Source organism: Macrobrachium rosenbergii, chromosome 19 (genome assembly GCF_040412425.1).
Source record: "Macrobrachium rosenbergii isolate ZJJX-2024 chromosome 19, ASM4041242v1, whole genome shotgun sequence".
In the NCBI taxonomy this organism is placed as follows: Eukaryota; Metazoa; Arthropoda; class Malacostraca; order Decapoda; family Palaemonidae; genus Macrobrachium; species Macrobrachium rosenbergii.
The window spans coordinates 17,314,621-17,329,156 of NC_089759.1; the positions used below are offsets into that span (position 1 = coordinate 17,314,621).

General features: G+C 37.1%; 1 protein-coding gene across 7 annotated transcripts in view; it reads right to left on the bottom strand.

Annotated features, from left to right (window-relative positions):
- Stat92E (Signal transducer and transcription activator Stat92E) overlaps nucleotides 1–14,536 on the bottom strand; it is a 141,265-nt gene that overhangs the window by 78,489 nt on the left and 48,240 nt on the right. For 2 of the 7 annotated variants that reach the window (XM_067121081.1, XM_067121086.1), the window contains exon 1: nucleotides 12,556–13,096. The exons of 3 other annotated variants lie outside the window; for them this stretch is intronic. The gene's annotated coding sequence lies outside the window, so the exon portion shown is untranslated. Of the gene's footprint in view, nucleotides 1–12,555; nucleotides 13,097–14,536 lie in introns of those variants that run through there. 2 more of the 7 variants (XM_067121077.1, XM_067121088.1) reach the window with 2 other exon arrangements.

Below are 14,536 nucleotides of genomic sequence, written 5' to 3' on the forward strand. Positions count from 1 at the left end.
CCAGGAACAAGAGCCCGTGCTGGCATAAGGCCAACTTCATATAACAACAGCTAGTATTTCACTGTAACTCGGCAACAAATTATGCACATTAAATAATTAATCACATGGACAGTTTCTTGGTTGATAGCTTAAATCTCTCAAGTTAGAAGAAAATAAATCTCAAATTGCAACCACTGATATATTTTGAATGATGGCCGACGGGACTGGGAACCGAAAATTGCTGTAAAAAAACTTTCAAGCTTTCATTGGAAACGAGAATGGCCAATGGGTCTGGCCTGTTCTGTTCACTTGCAGTGTATTTCTCTTCATTCTTTCTTCTCTTTTTTTTGTGTGTGAAAAACATCCTTTCTCTCAGCTGCGCAGCTGGTTTTGTTCTGTCCCTTAAGTCAAGGGGGAAAGATTAAGAGGAGAATTGTGAAAAATAATTAGGGAGGGATCAAGTCCTTAGCAAAGTGATAGATTCTCCACTTGAGTGAGAACAGATTATAGGAATTACGGAAGCACGGATATACTGTAATGTAGCTTCCAAGCTTTGCACCAGAATATAGAATTACAGATCCAGCAATTCTATAATGTGATGGCCTCCAGGATGCCAAGGGACTGAAGAGAGAATCTTCTAACCTGATTGATTTGATAATTATATTCATGGGATCTGATGTACAGCGACTAGACGAAGAGAAGGGGGTTCTATAAAAAAAAAAAAAAGACTCAAGTGCAGAGTTACAGTTAGAACGTTGTAAACGACGGGAAAGGTTTTCAACGTATTCAACCTACTGAAATGAAACTAGAAGAAATGAGGGATATACTGCCAAATTAATGAGTCCTTTTGAGATTAACAAAATGGACCAGTTTTTCTCTAACAAGGGTGCACTTGCAAAAAGACATTTAGAGACCTCAGCCGAGCAATTTATTAAGCAAATAGAAAGACGAAAAGTAAACCCAAGAAATGGAAATGATGATGGTTTAATCACAGACTGGAAAGCACCCTGAGATGAGATTGTTTTTTGCTGTTAAAAACGTGTCCGTCGTGCTTGAACAAAGGTAACGAGATTTCACGGATGTTAGGTCCGCGGAGAGAACTGTGAGGAACCAGTTGTCAAAAATATCCTACGCCATTTTTAAGTCCTGTAAATGAAGGTCCTCTTGCTGTAAACAGAAGAATGTAGAAATGAGACAGGTGAGTAAAGTAATATACAAGGTAATATTCGCGTATCCTCATTTTACTCTCCCAATTGTTCAGGAGGGAAACAGTATTAGTCTAAAGCCCTTTTTTTTTTATCAGTTTTTATGGGTCCCTACATTCATCCTCTAAATCTTTTTATGGCTACCACAAGACCGTCGCCCCAGGCGAAGGATTTAACTGACCGCTGTGATCTTCCTAAACGTAAAATGTAGACGTGTAGTGACCTGCTGTTTAAATGAAAAACGATGATTGACGGCCAGTGACTCTTGAAGAAAGAAGGGCGCGAGGAACTTCAACTTTTCTGCAGAATCAGCAAAATCAGAAGGCTGGAAATGTCGCTAAGGGATGATGCAAACGGTTCTTAAGCTTTCTGTTGACATTTTTTTTTTTTTGCCCACTAAAAATTAGGCAGCTGGTGTAAGGCAATTAATAATAATAATAATAATAACAATAATAATAATAATAATAATAATAATAATAATAATAATAATAATAATCTGTTATTTAATAAAACTCCACAGTTATATGAATAAATTGGATTAATGTGCAAAGATTTATTGAGATTATTTATTTATATAATTGTGGATTTTTATCATATAACAGTTTATCACGATATGAATTTCCTAATAATAATAATAATAATAATAAAAATAATAATAATAATAATAATAATAATAATAATAATAATAATAATAATAACAATAATAATAATAGCATACACATTCCCATAGCTATTGTGATAATCTAAAATAATAATAATAATAATAATAATAATAATAATAATAATAATAATAATAATAATAATAATAGCACACACAGTCCCACAGCTACTGTAATAATCTAAATATCATGCGGATTGATATTACAGGGAAAACAGTCGTCGAAAAACTGGATTTAGTCCCCTTTATCAACATTTGATTATGTAATGTTCAAGTGTTACCGCCGACGTCCCAACGTATCGGCGGGTGCCGGGAACTTCCGGAAAAATCGTACTTCCGGTCGGAAGTCTCTTTTGGAGGCATTCCTGTTTTGAGATATATAGGCTATACTGTATACATATATATATCATATATATATATATATATATATATATATATATATATATATATATATATATAGATAGATAGATAGATAGATAGATAAATGGATTTTGTTTTCAATAATTCCTTGAATGGATGAATGGCTTTATAGAGCATTACTCTTCATGATGCGCTTGCAAGTAATTCCATCTAATTTATTATTATTATTATTTTTTATTATTATTATTATTATTATTATTATTATTATTTTTATTATTATTATTATTATTATTATTATTATTATTATTATTATTATTATTATTATTATTATTATTATTATTTTTATTATTATTATTTCGTTAAGAAATGACGGATACGCCAGCATAGCTGATTTGCATATTGTGAAGTTAAAAAATAGAATATATAACTTCAGGACGCGTAACTGACGAAGTGAATATAGAACTCTTAAATAATTTATCTCCCAAGGGAAATGAGTAATTCAGCTCAGTGGTCTGGTTAAACTATTTTAATAATAATAATAATAATAATAATAATAATAATAATAATAATAATAATAATATGGCAAATCAGGCGGTAAAAATGACGTAGCCATTTTAATATTAAATATGAGAAAATATAACAAGGATAAAAAGTACTACAAATTCCACGAAAAGTCTGGATTTACATCCCGTAAAGAAGAAGAAGAAGAAGAAGAAGAAGAAGAAGAAGAAGAAGAAGAAGAAGAAGATGAAGAAGAAGACAGGCATAACGTGTTTGCAGGCAAAAAAGAAAATGAAACTGATGAAGAATTTGTAGCAGAATATATTTTTAGAAGTTCCTGAATGCCCAGTGAGCTTTATTTTGTTAAATACACGCACCATTATTTTATTTATATATATGTGTATGCGCTTATAAGAGTTTGTGAAGAACAAGATTTTGCTGGACATACATAGTTGAATGAACACTAATGGAGTTTGTTATATATATATATATATATATATATATATATATATATATATATATATATATATATATATATATATATATATATATATATATATATATATATATATATATATATATATATATATTATATGTATATATATACACAGTATATGTATGCAATAGAATCAACTAACACATTTTTGTGTCTGAAGAGAGTAAGCCTAAGGTTTCTCCTTTGAGGGAAGATGAAGATGAAACAAAAGTAACCAGATATAGTTAAAAGTATTTGTTTCAGTACAAATAAAGTCCCAAGTCAAAACAGCTCAGGTCAGTAGGCCTACAAGGGAACGACGTACCTCATTAGGCCACAGCTGTCGCCATCTGCCGAGTTTCTGCTGCAGCCGTGGTCACTCTGGTTGTTCTTGCATTGTCAGTTCAACTTCAGAAGACTATGGATTTAAATAAGGAAGTGCATGGGAAAGTTGAAAAGTTCGAAAATTGCAATAGAGGGAGCAATGAAAATATTAGAACAGCAGCCGTAATCAGTAACCATGTAATTACGGTATGGAACTGAATTTATAAGTTTGAACTCCTATTCTGTGTCCCTGTCATAAAGAGTAGTTCCTAGCGGAAGCCATAATTTAGATAATCACATAAAATTATGCTTTTTCCAGTCATGGACGTGACCCCTATCTAATGTGTCGCTACACTTTTAGTGATGTATTATTAAAATCTGTTCATATATATATATATATATATATATATATATATATATATATATATATATATGTATATATATATATATATATATATATGTATATATATATATATATATATACAGTATATATATATATATATATATATATATATATATATATATATATATATATATATATATATATATATATATATATATATATATATATCAAACTATCGTATCAAACTAACATATAGGCGCATGATTGTTATCAACCGTAATAATGTCTTTAATGTATGAATAATCTTGAGAAAATCTTTGACAGAGTATCACGGTAGATTTTCTGTATACTCTCTGACAAATAAGTTTATAATAGTGAGTTTTCCTTGTATTCTTCTTGTGCCCTTGTTTTCATCGTTATCTTACATTTATCAGCAAAACACTGATATTCCATGCAACCGTTACAAAATCGAACAATCTGTGATATGACGAAGCCATAACTTTGTTTCCTGGGGACACCGCAACATGAAAAGGAACAATTATCAATTTCAAAACTAAATTGAATTCTTCGTGTTTATCAAATGTATGAAAAATTTTCTCTATATAGTACTACTGTAATTCTTTTGAATCAATTTTTTTTCCTCAATTTGTGCGTCGCTGGTGATAGACAACGTTTCATCAATAAGTCTAAAATCTTTTACACAGTTGTTCACACACATCGGAGGTGATGTGAGTAAAACAGGCGATATCAATTGAAAATGATATACACGGACTTAGCGACATATTGGTAACTGGTGGTAAAGCTTCTTCCAAGATGTTGTGGGAAATAATCATCTGTAACGTACAGAAATCATAAGCAGCAACTGATTTTTGCGTGTTTTGCTCCTTTCTCTTACTCTAATATCTCTAAGGCTTCCTAGTTGTTATCAAATAACCACACACACAGATGCATTTATGCACAGACACATACACACACATTTATATAATGTGTGGGGGGAGAGAGAGAGAGAGAGAGAGAGAGAGAGTATTAACCAGCACATAGTCTATAATATTATTTTCGTCTCTGTTGTTGTTGCAATCAACTATTGCTTATTACTTAATTTCGGAAAAGTGCTAATATTCAACACAGTAATGATTTTTTTAAAGTTCGAAAGTGCGTTGAATATCAGCTATGCAAAATGAACGTACCTTGGCTCGGGTTTCGGGGAAGTACGTACGTAACGTTCCCAGTGTTTCTGTATTTGTTGTTTCGACCCTTTTCCTAAATGATGGGATAAATATCTCTAAGTGGTTAAAACTACATTGCATTGTACCAGTTTGATCTTTTTTCTGCTTGAGGAACGTTGAGAGAGAGAGAGAGAGAGAGAGAGAGAGAGAGAATCTTAAACAACCAGGAAATAGCTGGAGTCCACTTTATCTATTGGAGCAAGATAAACATTTGCTTTGAGGCGAGGAGAGAGAGAGAGAGAGAGAGAGAGAGAGAGAGAGAGAGAGAGAGAGATAGAGAGAGATAGAGAGAGAGAGATTAATTAAATTGTTGATATTTATATTCTCCCAATAAACTTGACCCATAAAAGCCACCATGGAGGGAAAGAATATGCAATGATGTAGATCACATGAATAGACCATAAGAATTTTATGCTCAATGTCCGGAGGACATAGCAGGACACACAAATAAATTAAAAAAGGACAAAAGTTTCAACGCTTGTTAAACCCCTCGTGATAAACGTTGATATTTCTCAGCACCAACAACTCCACCACAGCTGGAGCATGTCGGTCTATCTTACCCTTGTGGGCTTAGATGTTATTCAAACCGACCAACTCCATCCTACTCCGCTGCGCTGCTGCTTATTCTTTTTTTTTTTTTTTTTTTTTTTTAATCAAAACAGCTTTGATTCAAGATCTAACAGTAACCTACACAATGGTGATCTGTAAAGTAATTCAAGCTATAAATGCCCCCAGCCTTCGGTGCATTGTCGTTATTTGATCCTCATGAAATAGATGCATTCAGCGACAAGAATTATTCGTTCACCAGACCCACCGTGCCCTCCACCGTAACAACGGCACATTCACACCCACATGCCAGGCAAACCGTGTTCCTTCTCTCTCTCTCTCTCTCTCTCTCTTGCTAGTCGAATCATTTTCTCTAAGTATGATCAATAATTTTCCTCGATTTTAAAATTTTCTTTCAGAGCACTTCATGCTTGACGCTTCCTCCTAACCCTCCATCTCTCTCTCTCTCTCTCTCTCTCTCTGTCTCTCTGGCGCCTGCATGTTTCAGGATGCTTGCTTCGTCGTCAATCACTGTGGTTTCCAGGAAAGGTTAGACGGCGTAGATCAGACGATTTTAAGTTCACTTCGATCAAAAACAGTCAAGCCGAAGGTAAGTAAAGCTTTCGGTAAGCCTAGACTTCCCAGGCCTGAGGATGCACATATGGTCTCTTTTGAAACGTCATTACAGAGCGTTTAATATTCTCTACGGCGGGTTTTTTTCTTTCACCTGTAAAATACCTTGGCTGATCCCCCTATCAGGGGCTATATTCGGACAGAGGTTACGCAGTTTGAGAGAGAGAGAGAGAGAGAGAGAGAGAGAGAGAGAGAGAGAGAGAGAGAGAGAGACTTCTCAGAAATGTTTGTAGCAAGGTCTGACCTTCACGTAAACTTACACCTCTCTCTCTCTCTCTCTCTCTCTCTCGTTATGCACTTACTTAGATGTTTATTTGGAGAGATCGAGAGATGTCAAGAATTATTACCGAGGGAACATTATATGCTTTCCAACCACATCGATTGGGCTAAATATTAACATTTTATATTAAGGGGGCATAAATGAAGTTATGATTAAGGGGTTGCAGTAGAAGGACGGGAAAGAGCAAGTCGCCGAAATAGAGAGAGAGAGAGAGAGAGAGAGAGAGAGAGAGAGAGAGAGAGAGAGAGAGAGAGAGAGAACAGGAAAGAAAATAGAACAGGTCCAACTGACGGTATTTGGTCGGTCGCTCAAGGTCTTGTGAATGCCCTGCTTAAGGTTTCTTTTAATTAAAGAAATCTCTATGGTACCTAATTATCATTTTCTTTTCTTTTTTCCTTGAATACCTGTGCACCAATATGCTATATAGTCTCAGTTTCATTTAACAGCAAGAAACGACATCGTCAACAATGTGATGAAAGATTAAAAACTATAACTAAAATACAGTTCTTTTTTGTTTGCGCAGTTATTTGCTAGAATAACTGCGAGAAGAATGCTAAATTAATTATTTGATCGGTTTATTTCAAAGGCATTACGAGCATGTTGCGGGATGTTCTCCTAATGGTTGGCGTGGCCGAAGACATCTCTCTCTCTCTCTCGCTCTCTCTCTCTCTCTCTCTGTCGGGAAATCCCCTATTACCAAACGGGAGAGGGTTTTTAACTTTCCTCTGGAATACGCATGCTCGTCGGGTCCACCCGGCAGAATGCGTTTCCTTTTCAACGGGTCACCTCTAATTCTCCAATATTTCAGCTGTCGTTTCTAAGCGTTATATATCATATTGTTGTCATTGTTGTTGATGACGTCAGATTAAACTGGTTTCTTGTCCATAAGTGTCGCGTTTTACGTTTCCTAAGAACCGCCAGCCGAGCATCGGTCTATTAATCTCTTTGAACCATGGGTCTGGTCGCGTAAGTAGCGTTCATTACGAAATCGCTGACAAACCAGTGACGTCAAATGAAGCAATTAGTTTCAGAGGGTGGTCGAACGACAGCTGCACTCTTTCCTTCTTTTTACAGATCTTTTTAGACATGAAAATGCCAGAGCTAGAGTGTTGCATCACAAGACTCAAGAATTGCATCACCGCGGAAAAAATGTCCGGAAAACGTCCGAAAAGACAAAACCCGAAGAAACTCACTATTATCTGTTGCCAATGATTTTTTACTTTGCTATCTTCTGCCTTTCAAGAATTTTTCTTTTTGCGTTTGCGGATCACTTCTGTAAGTTAACTATTGATAAATCATCAAAGAGAACTGGATGGTTTTATCTGTGAGTATGAATTGCAAAGCGCGGCAATTTGAAGGCATCAAAAATTATGACGGGCTGCTCTAGGAGCAAGAGCCCTTGCCAGCAGAGGCTGGATTAATAAAAAAAAAAAAGTATGTAAATTAAAATGTTAAATCTTTTTCCACCTGACCTCTTTACCTTGACATGAATTGTCTGATTTTAGATAGACAAGGAAAACAAACACATTTCAGAGTCTGGAGGTCCTCACCAAACCTCTTATTCCCTTTCTCATCATACCAGTTATGGTCCACCTTAGGACAAGGAGCCGTGCTGGCATAAGGCAGGCTTAATCTAAATCAGCAAACGTAATTGTCGAGTGAGTTGGTGCATGTAAGGCACGTTTTGTTCAATTATCTATCTGGTAGAAAGCCGACGCTGGGGGTTACAGCCGCGGCGGGGAAGGGTGAGGCCAGCAAGCTCTGGAGCAACTCTTTAAGGATATAAAAGGTCTTAGTATCAATGACTAGTTCTTAAATCACATAGGGTTGGCCCGATGGGTTTGCTTTTAATGAATACATTTATCCCAATTTAACATATTGCATCACCTTAAGATTTTAATAAGCAAATAAACGAAAAGGTTGAAGATTTTGACAAAATGTCTTTCAAGGATTAGTTTCTGGTGCTTGATCAAGGAGGGGGAAATTCTAGAGTTGGAAGAATTGAGTTGACATTCACTGACTCAAAAAAAAAAAAAAAATGTGAATGGCAGTGGGTGAATGTTTACAAAAATTACCCTTTGACAAAAGAGCTCTTTGGCTGGTGAGTCGCTTGGGTGAATTGTTTTTAACTTCATCTACTAGTTACTAAGTCAGAGTGAAGAGAGAGAGGGGAGTTTCACCACCTTCAGCTTGTATGGATTTATTTGGGGATGATTTAGATACTCCAGTGTAGAAGCTGAGTTTCTCATTGTGAATTAGATCATAGCCTTTTAATACCAAGTCTGATTCTGATCCATATATTTGGCTTTCATTCTCTAAAATAGGTAGAGTAGCTGCTTTGTATAGTGTCAATAGCTGGTCTGTCAGTTTTTGATCAGGTTTAACGCATTTTTGCTTATGGGTATTTATGTCTGCAATGTATGCTTTCCAGTTAAAGCCAAAGATTAAACCTGAGAACTTTTCAGTTCAGCTGATGAGTATCAGACTGTTTCTCAAATTTAGTCCAGCGTCGTAATTCTTTTTCCATCTGGTATCTTAACAAAAGAATATTGGCTTTGTTTTTATCTGTGAATACGCTGGGCACGTCGTAGTGGCACACGGCTAAGTCATCCATAACCAAACTGTCCTAATTCCACTTGGTAGCCGATTCGTGATATCGTTTATTGCAAGGAGAAACAGTGTGCAACTCAAAACACCTCCCTGTGGGATACCATTTTCTAATTCAAATGTGTCTGAATAATTGTTATACACTAGCGCGTGAAAGGTCTGTTTAAAAGGTCTTTTTATGAATAAAGGTAGGTGGCCTCGAATATCATTGTCATACAGTGTTTTCATTACATTATACCTTTAGGTAGTACCATAAGCCTTTTGGGTAAAGAATATTCTAACAGTTATTCATTCCCGTTCAAATCCTTTTCGGTTACGATCCAAGTGACATAGTGGGTTAAGTTTAGATATATTTTTCGTTGATTTCCACTGGGTTGGGATGATTATACTGTTATTTTCCAAGCGTCATGGTAACCATGAGATCACCATTTTTTCCCATCCCTTTGTTAAAGACACTAAGATAACAAACCAGCTTCTCAAAAAGAGACAGGTTAAATGATTGAAAATGTACAGAGGGAAGCTGACAATTCCGCATTCTGGAAGTGAATGGTGGGAAGGCCAGATAAAACCGGTTGACCCTCGTCACGGCAACGTCCCTCCGCTCGTTTTCTGTGAGACTGTGAAGGTTAACCAGTGCAACGAGGACGAAAGACACTGGAGAGACCATACATCAAGAACCTCTCGACAGCAACGGCTAAAGTAATAGCTATAGAGCAAGCAGAGGTGAGTAGCGCACTGTGTACAAAAGATTAGACATAATGCTGATGAACTTCCTTTGTTTTACAGATAGCTAGATGCTAGACATAGAATTGCAGGAATGTGACTTGTCAGAGAATTCAGAAGCTTTATACCCTCTATTTGTTAGAGTGTATGTGTTCATATACTGATGGAGATGCTGAACTATGGTGTTGATAGTGTACATGAGATTGGTTAGATATGGTTGATGAAAACAATTTCTTTTGTTTAACAAAGAAAACTATGTCAGAGGATATTAAAACTTTTGGGAGATTATCTATGAACAATGTGTCTGAGAAGGAGTGCTATAAGAAGTTGGTGGAGATAACGAGACTGACATCAGAATGATAAGTGAAGAGAAGTGTGTTTCAAGTACGTCAGTTGTTGCGTGGATACAGTGGTTATTGTTTATGAAGTTTGAAATGTAAATAAAAGGCATCTATACGGTGTTTATGAGAATTCAAGAGGCAGATTACTATGTGGAGAGTACTGGGTATAAGAGTTGATATTAAAAATGTTCAGAGCTATTTGGATTTTTACAATAAAAATGGTGATGACGTGAGGGCATATTATAGACAAGAGAGTGAGAGGTGTCGTATGGAAGTTGGTAGGTGAAAAGCGTACTGAAGGTAGCATATTGCTATTTAAGGACATAGCGAAGTAACAGAGGAGCAGAATGTAATTTTGTCCCATAAGAGAAGGGGATCTATGTGAGTTATTGAATTATTATATTTTTATAATCATCCACCTGTTTTTCTATATTAGAAAAGTCCAGTGACTGGTGAAAGACATTCAGAAGTTTGGGAGACGAGATCACCAACATTTAAAGCCAACAAAATTGAGGAAACAAGAGAAGATGCCTACGAGGGAATGATGAATGATCGTTCAGGCGACTGAGGAAGGAAAGTGAGAGACTCGGATAGGGAAATGTGGTGTAGGAAAAAGCTTTGTAGAATAGGTCAGACTAGAAAGTATCTGGAACTTGACAGAGGCAGAGGAGTAGAAGGAGCGTCTCAGGAGGCAAAGGTTTGAATTCATGAAAGGATGAATGAGCTTTGTCATCTCCGTAACAATAAATTTTGTATGACATATGGGTATGGAGGAGTAGATGAAGATAATAGACTGAACTTATGGGTATTATCAACGGATGCAGAAGAAGGACTGTGAAACATAGAACAATGAAGAGAAGAGGAAGGCAGAAGAGTTAAAATATTATCAAGAGACTATAGAAGGCTATTTCAGGACGCATTATCTCAACTGAAATCCTCTTTAATGAAAGCAGGATTTAGTGGTACAATCCTACTAAGTCCAGTTTGAAAGGGATTAAAACTCCTTATTCTGGAGGATTAAGCAAGCGGTAATTGACGCCATATTCAAAAGCCTGCGCCATTTACCGCGAATCTCTCCACAGAAATAGATGCACAATCTTTTCGTTCTATAAATAATAACCGAACTTCTGCTGAGGGATAGAGAGGCATCCTGAAATGTAACTAAATACTAATGTTTTCTTTTTGTTACGTCTATGCAAGCATCATGCAGCAGATCTTCACTACAGTTGTTACTGCAGACATTATACTGATCTCTCTCTCTCTCTCTCTCTTTCTCTGTCTCTGTCTGCCTGTATGTCTGTCTGTCTGTCTCTCTTTCTCTCTCTCTCTCTCTCTCTCTGTATAAAAGCCGAATCTACCTCACTGTAGATCAAAAATAATTTTCTGTTCACACACACAAACATATATATATATATATATATATATATATATATATATATATATATATATATATATATATATATACAGTGATTTCATTGTTATATAATACAACTTAAAAGTTCAGCTTGACAAATGGAACGTTATATACTGTAGATACTGTATAACAGTTTTTATTAGATGAGCTCTTCCCGGTTTCACAGACCATGGTAAGGACTCAGTTTAGACTCCCTCTCTCTCTCTCTCTCTCTCTCTCTCTCTCTCTCTCTCTCTCTCTCTCTCTCTCTCTCTCTCTCTCTCTCTCTCTCTCTCTCTCTCTCTCCAAATTGAAGTAAATTCCCAAATCTTTCGTTAAATGGACAATGAATCACTGTCACAGGGCTTCTCAACCTGTCTTCAGAGGATACCGAAAGAAGCGTTGCTTATCAACTACCCAGTGTTCCCCCCCTCTCTCTCTCTCTCTCTCTCTCTCTCTCTCTCTCTCTCTCTCTTTCTCTCTCTCTCTCTCTCTCTCCAAACTGTAAGTAGTTGAAACGTTTAGTTTCCTGTCTGCATGTCACTTATTTTGTTAGGTATAAGTACATTTTCTTAAGCGAGAAAAAAACACACCCAATACAAATACACACTTACGTACCCCAAATGAAAAAAAAGGGAACAAACTGATGAATATTTTGCTAATAAACACATTGCAGTAAAATAAAAATGAGCTGAACAACAGTACACAGAGCAAAAAAGAAAAAAAAATTTCTTCAGTGTACCTCATGCCAAGTACAAACGCTGCTAATGCACTCGAGTTTGTTGGCACTTCCGGAATGCTGGCAAGGCCAAGCGACATGGTCCTAACTATCGAGATCTCCTCCTTCAGTAAATGTTATATTCTGGTCTTAATTCGGAAAAAACCCTACTACTAATGAGAGACTCCTAGTACAACGAAATACTCTTAATGACGCGTCATTACGCGTAATTATTCAACATACCTGTGAAAGCGAGCGAGTTCCAGCAGTGTCCGAAGAGCGAGTTAGAATAGATCAACATGTCTACTGTAATATTCCCAACATCGCCAGTACCGTCAAATAAACCCGACCGGTTGCACAAGAACTGTGAATATTTTCTAGGCCTAATAATCCCGCGAGGGCTACAGCGCTGCTACACAGTCCTTATTCTCCTTCAAGAACGAGTATTTTCCACGAACGGCGATGCCGAATCACCAGGGGACGAAAGAGCAAACTGGGCGCTACGTTCCTGCAGAAGTGTGCTTTAAGGTGTGAGAGAGAGAGCGTAGCATAAACTAGGAAATATCCTTTGGCAACCCTGCTTCAAGTTTTCCTGGAAACGGGGTGGCTTCAGGGAAAAGCAGCGACGTTGCTACACTTCGCTAGAAAAACTTTCTCCGCGCTGACTTTTACGGGACCTCGACTAGGCTAAGATGACTTACGTTGTACTTCTCTTCGGCACAAAATATTTTACTCGCTGGTAAAGGACTTGAAGAAATGACAGGCGAGCGGTTAAATTATGACTGATTGGTACCGCAATGACAGTCGCGTGTTCGAGGAATTGGCGGCAGTCTAGCGTTGCCAGGGGTTGCAAGGCCCCTTCTCTCTCTCTCTCTCTCTCTCTCTCTCTCTCTCTCTCTCTCTCTCTCTCTCTCTCTCTCTCTCTCTCTCGGTCTTTACATATTCCTCTCTCTCGAGTTTTTCTCCCCCTCCACCATAGCACAATATATTAAGCCTACGGGAATGTTTCGTCATCATTAAATGTGAACGTTATTTTTTTTCCTGAGTAGCGGCTGCACCTTCCGGATTCATCTGTCAATTGACGACCGACCTTTAAAAAAAAAAAGAAAGAGTCGAATGAAATATCGCATTTTATTAATAAAAAAAAACAAAGTAGTAACGTATGACAGCTCATAATCCATCACTAGTTTATTAGGAACACTAGATGACGTCCAGAACTTTCCGTGAAAAGAGAACGACGCCAGAAAAATCGTCAGAAAAATCATCATCTCTCTCGGGGACGACTCGAAACGAAAGAACGAGGGAAGGAAGAGTTCTGCATCTGCCACCTTGAAGGAGAGATCCCGGCAAACCGAACATTTGCCGCATGCACAGCAATAAAGGAGGGACAGATAGAGAGGCGGTACGGACTTGGGGGAAGAAAGAAGAAACAGAGGAAAGAAACAAAAGCAAAGAGTAATAAATAGGGATGGATAAAGGTCAGAATGCCATGAGTAACAGTTAGATACGAAGAACTCGTTATGCTCTCACGTGGGTTTCATGCTATGATATGTTTCTACTTATTTATTTATTTATTTATTTTCGTGATTGGAGGCTTCGCTGTAGAATTTATTTATTGAAAAACACAGGGCACTTCGTTAGTTGTATGCGCACGCAAATGAGCACGCCGACACGCATACACTTGTACTGATACATTTATGCCGAATGCAGGTTCAGAAGAGATGGCCATATTAGCAAGCACACACATGTACAAAGGATTAAAATTTTCAGAAATATGCCGCAGAGAGAGAGAGAGAGAGAGAGAGAGAGAGAGAGAGAGAGAGAGAGAGAGAGAGAGAGAGAGAGAGAAGATGGTTATCAAATTAATAACTACCCAAACACTCGCAGAGAGAGAGAGAGAGAGAGAGAGAGAGAGAGAGAGAGAGAGAGAGAGAGAGAGAGAGAGATGGTTATCAAATTAGATTCAACCCAAACACTCGCAGAGAGAGAGAGAGAGAGAGAGAGAGAGAGAGAGAGAGAGAGAGAGAGAAGAAAGGAGATGGTTATCAAATTAATATCTACCTAAATGCTCGCAGAGAGAGAGAGAGAGAGAGAGAGAGAGAGAGAGAGAGAGGGTTATCAAATTAATATCTACCCAAACACTCGCAGAGAGAGAGAGAGAGAGAGAGAGAGAGAGAGAGAGAGAGAGAGAGAGAGAGAGAGAGAGAGAGAGAGAGAGAGAGAG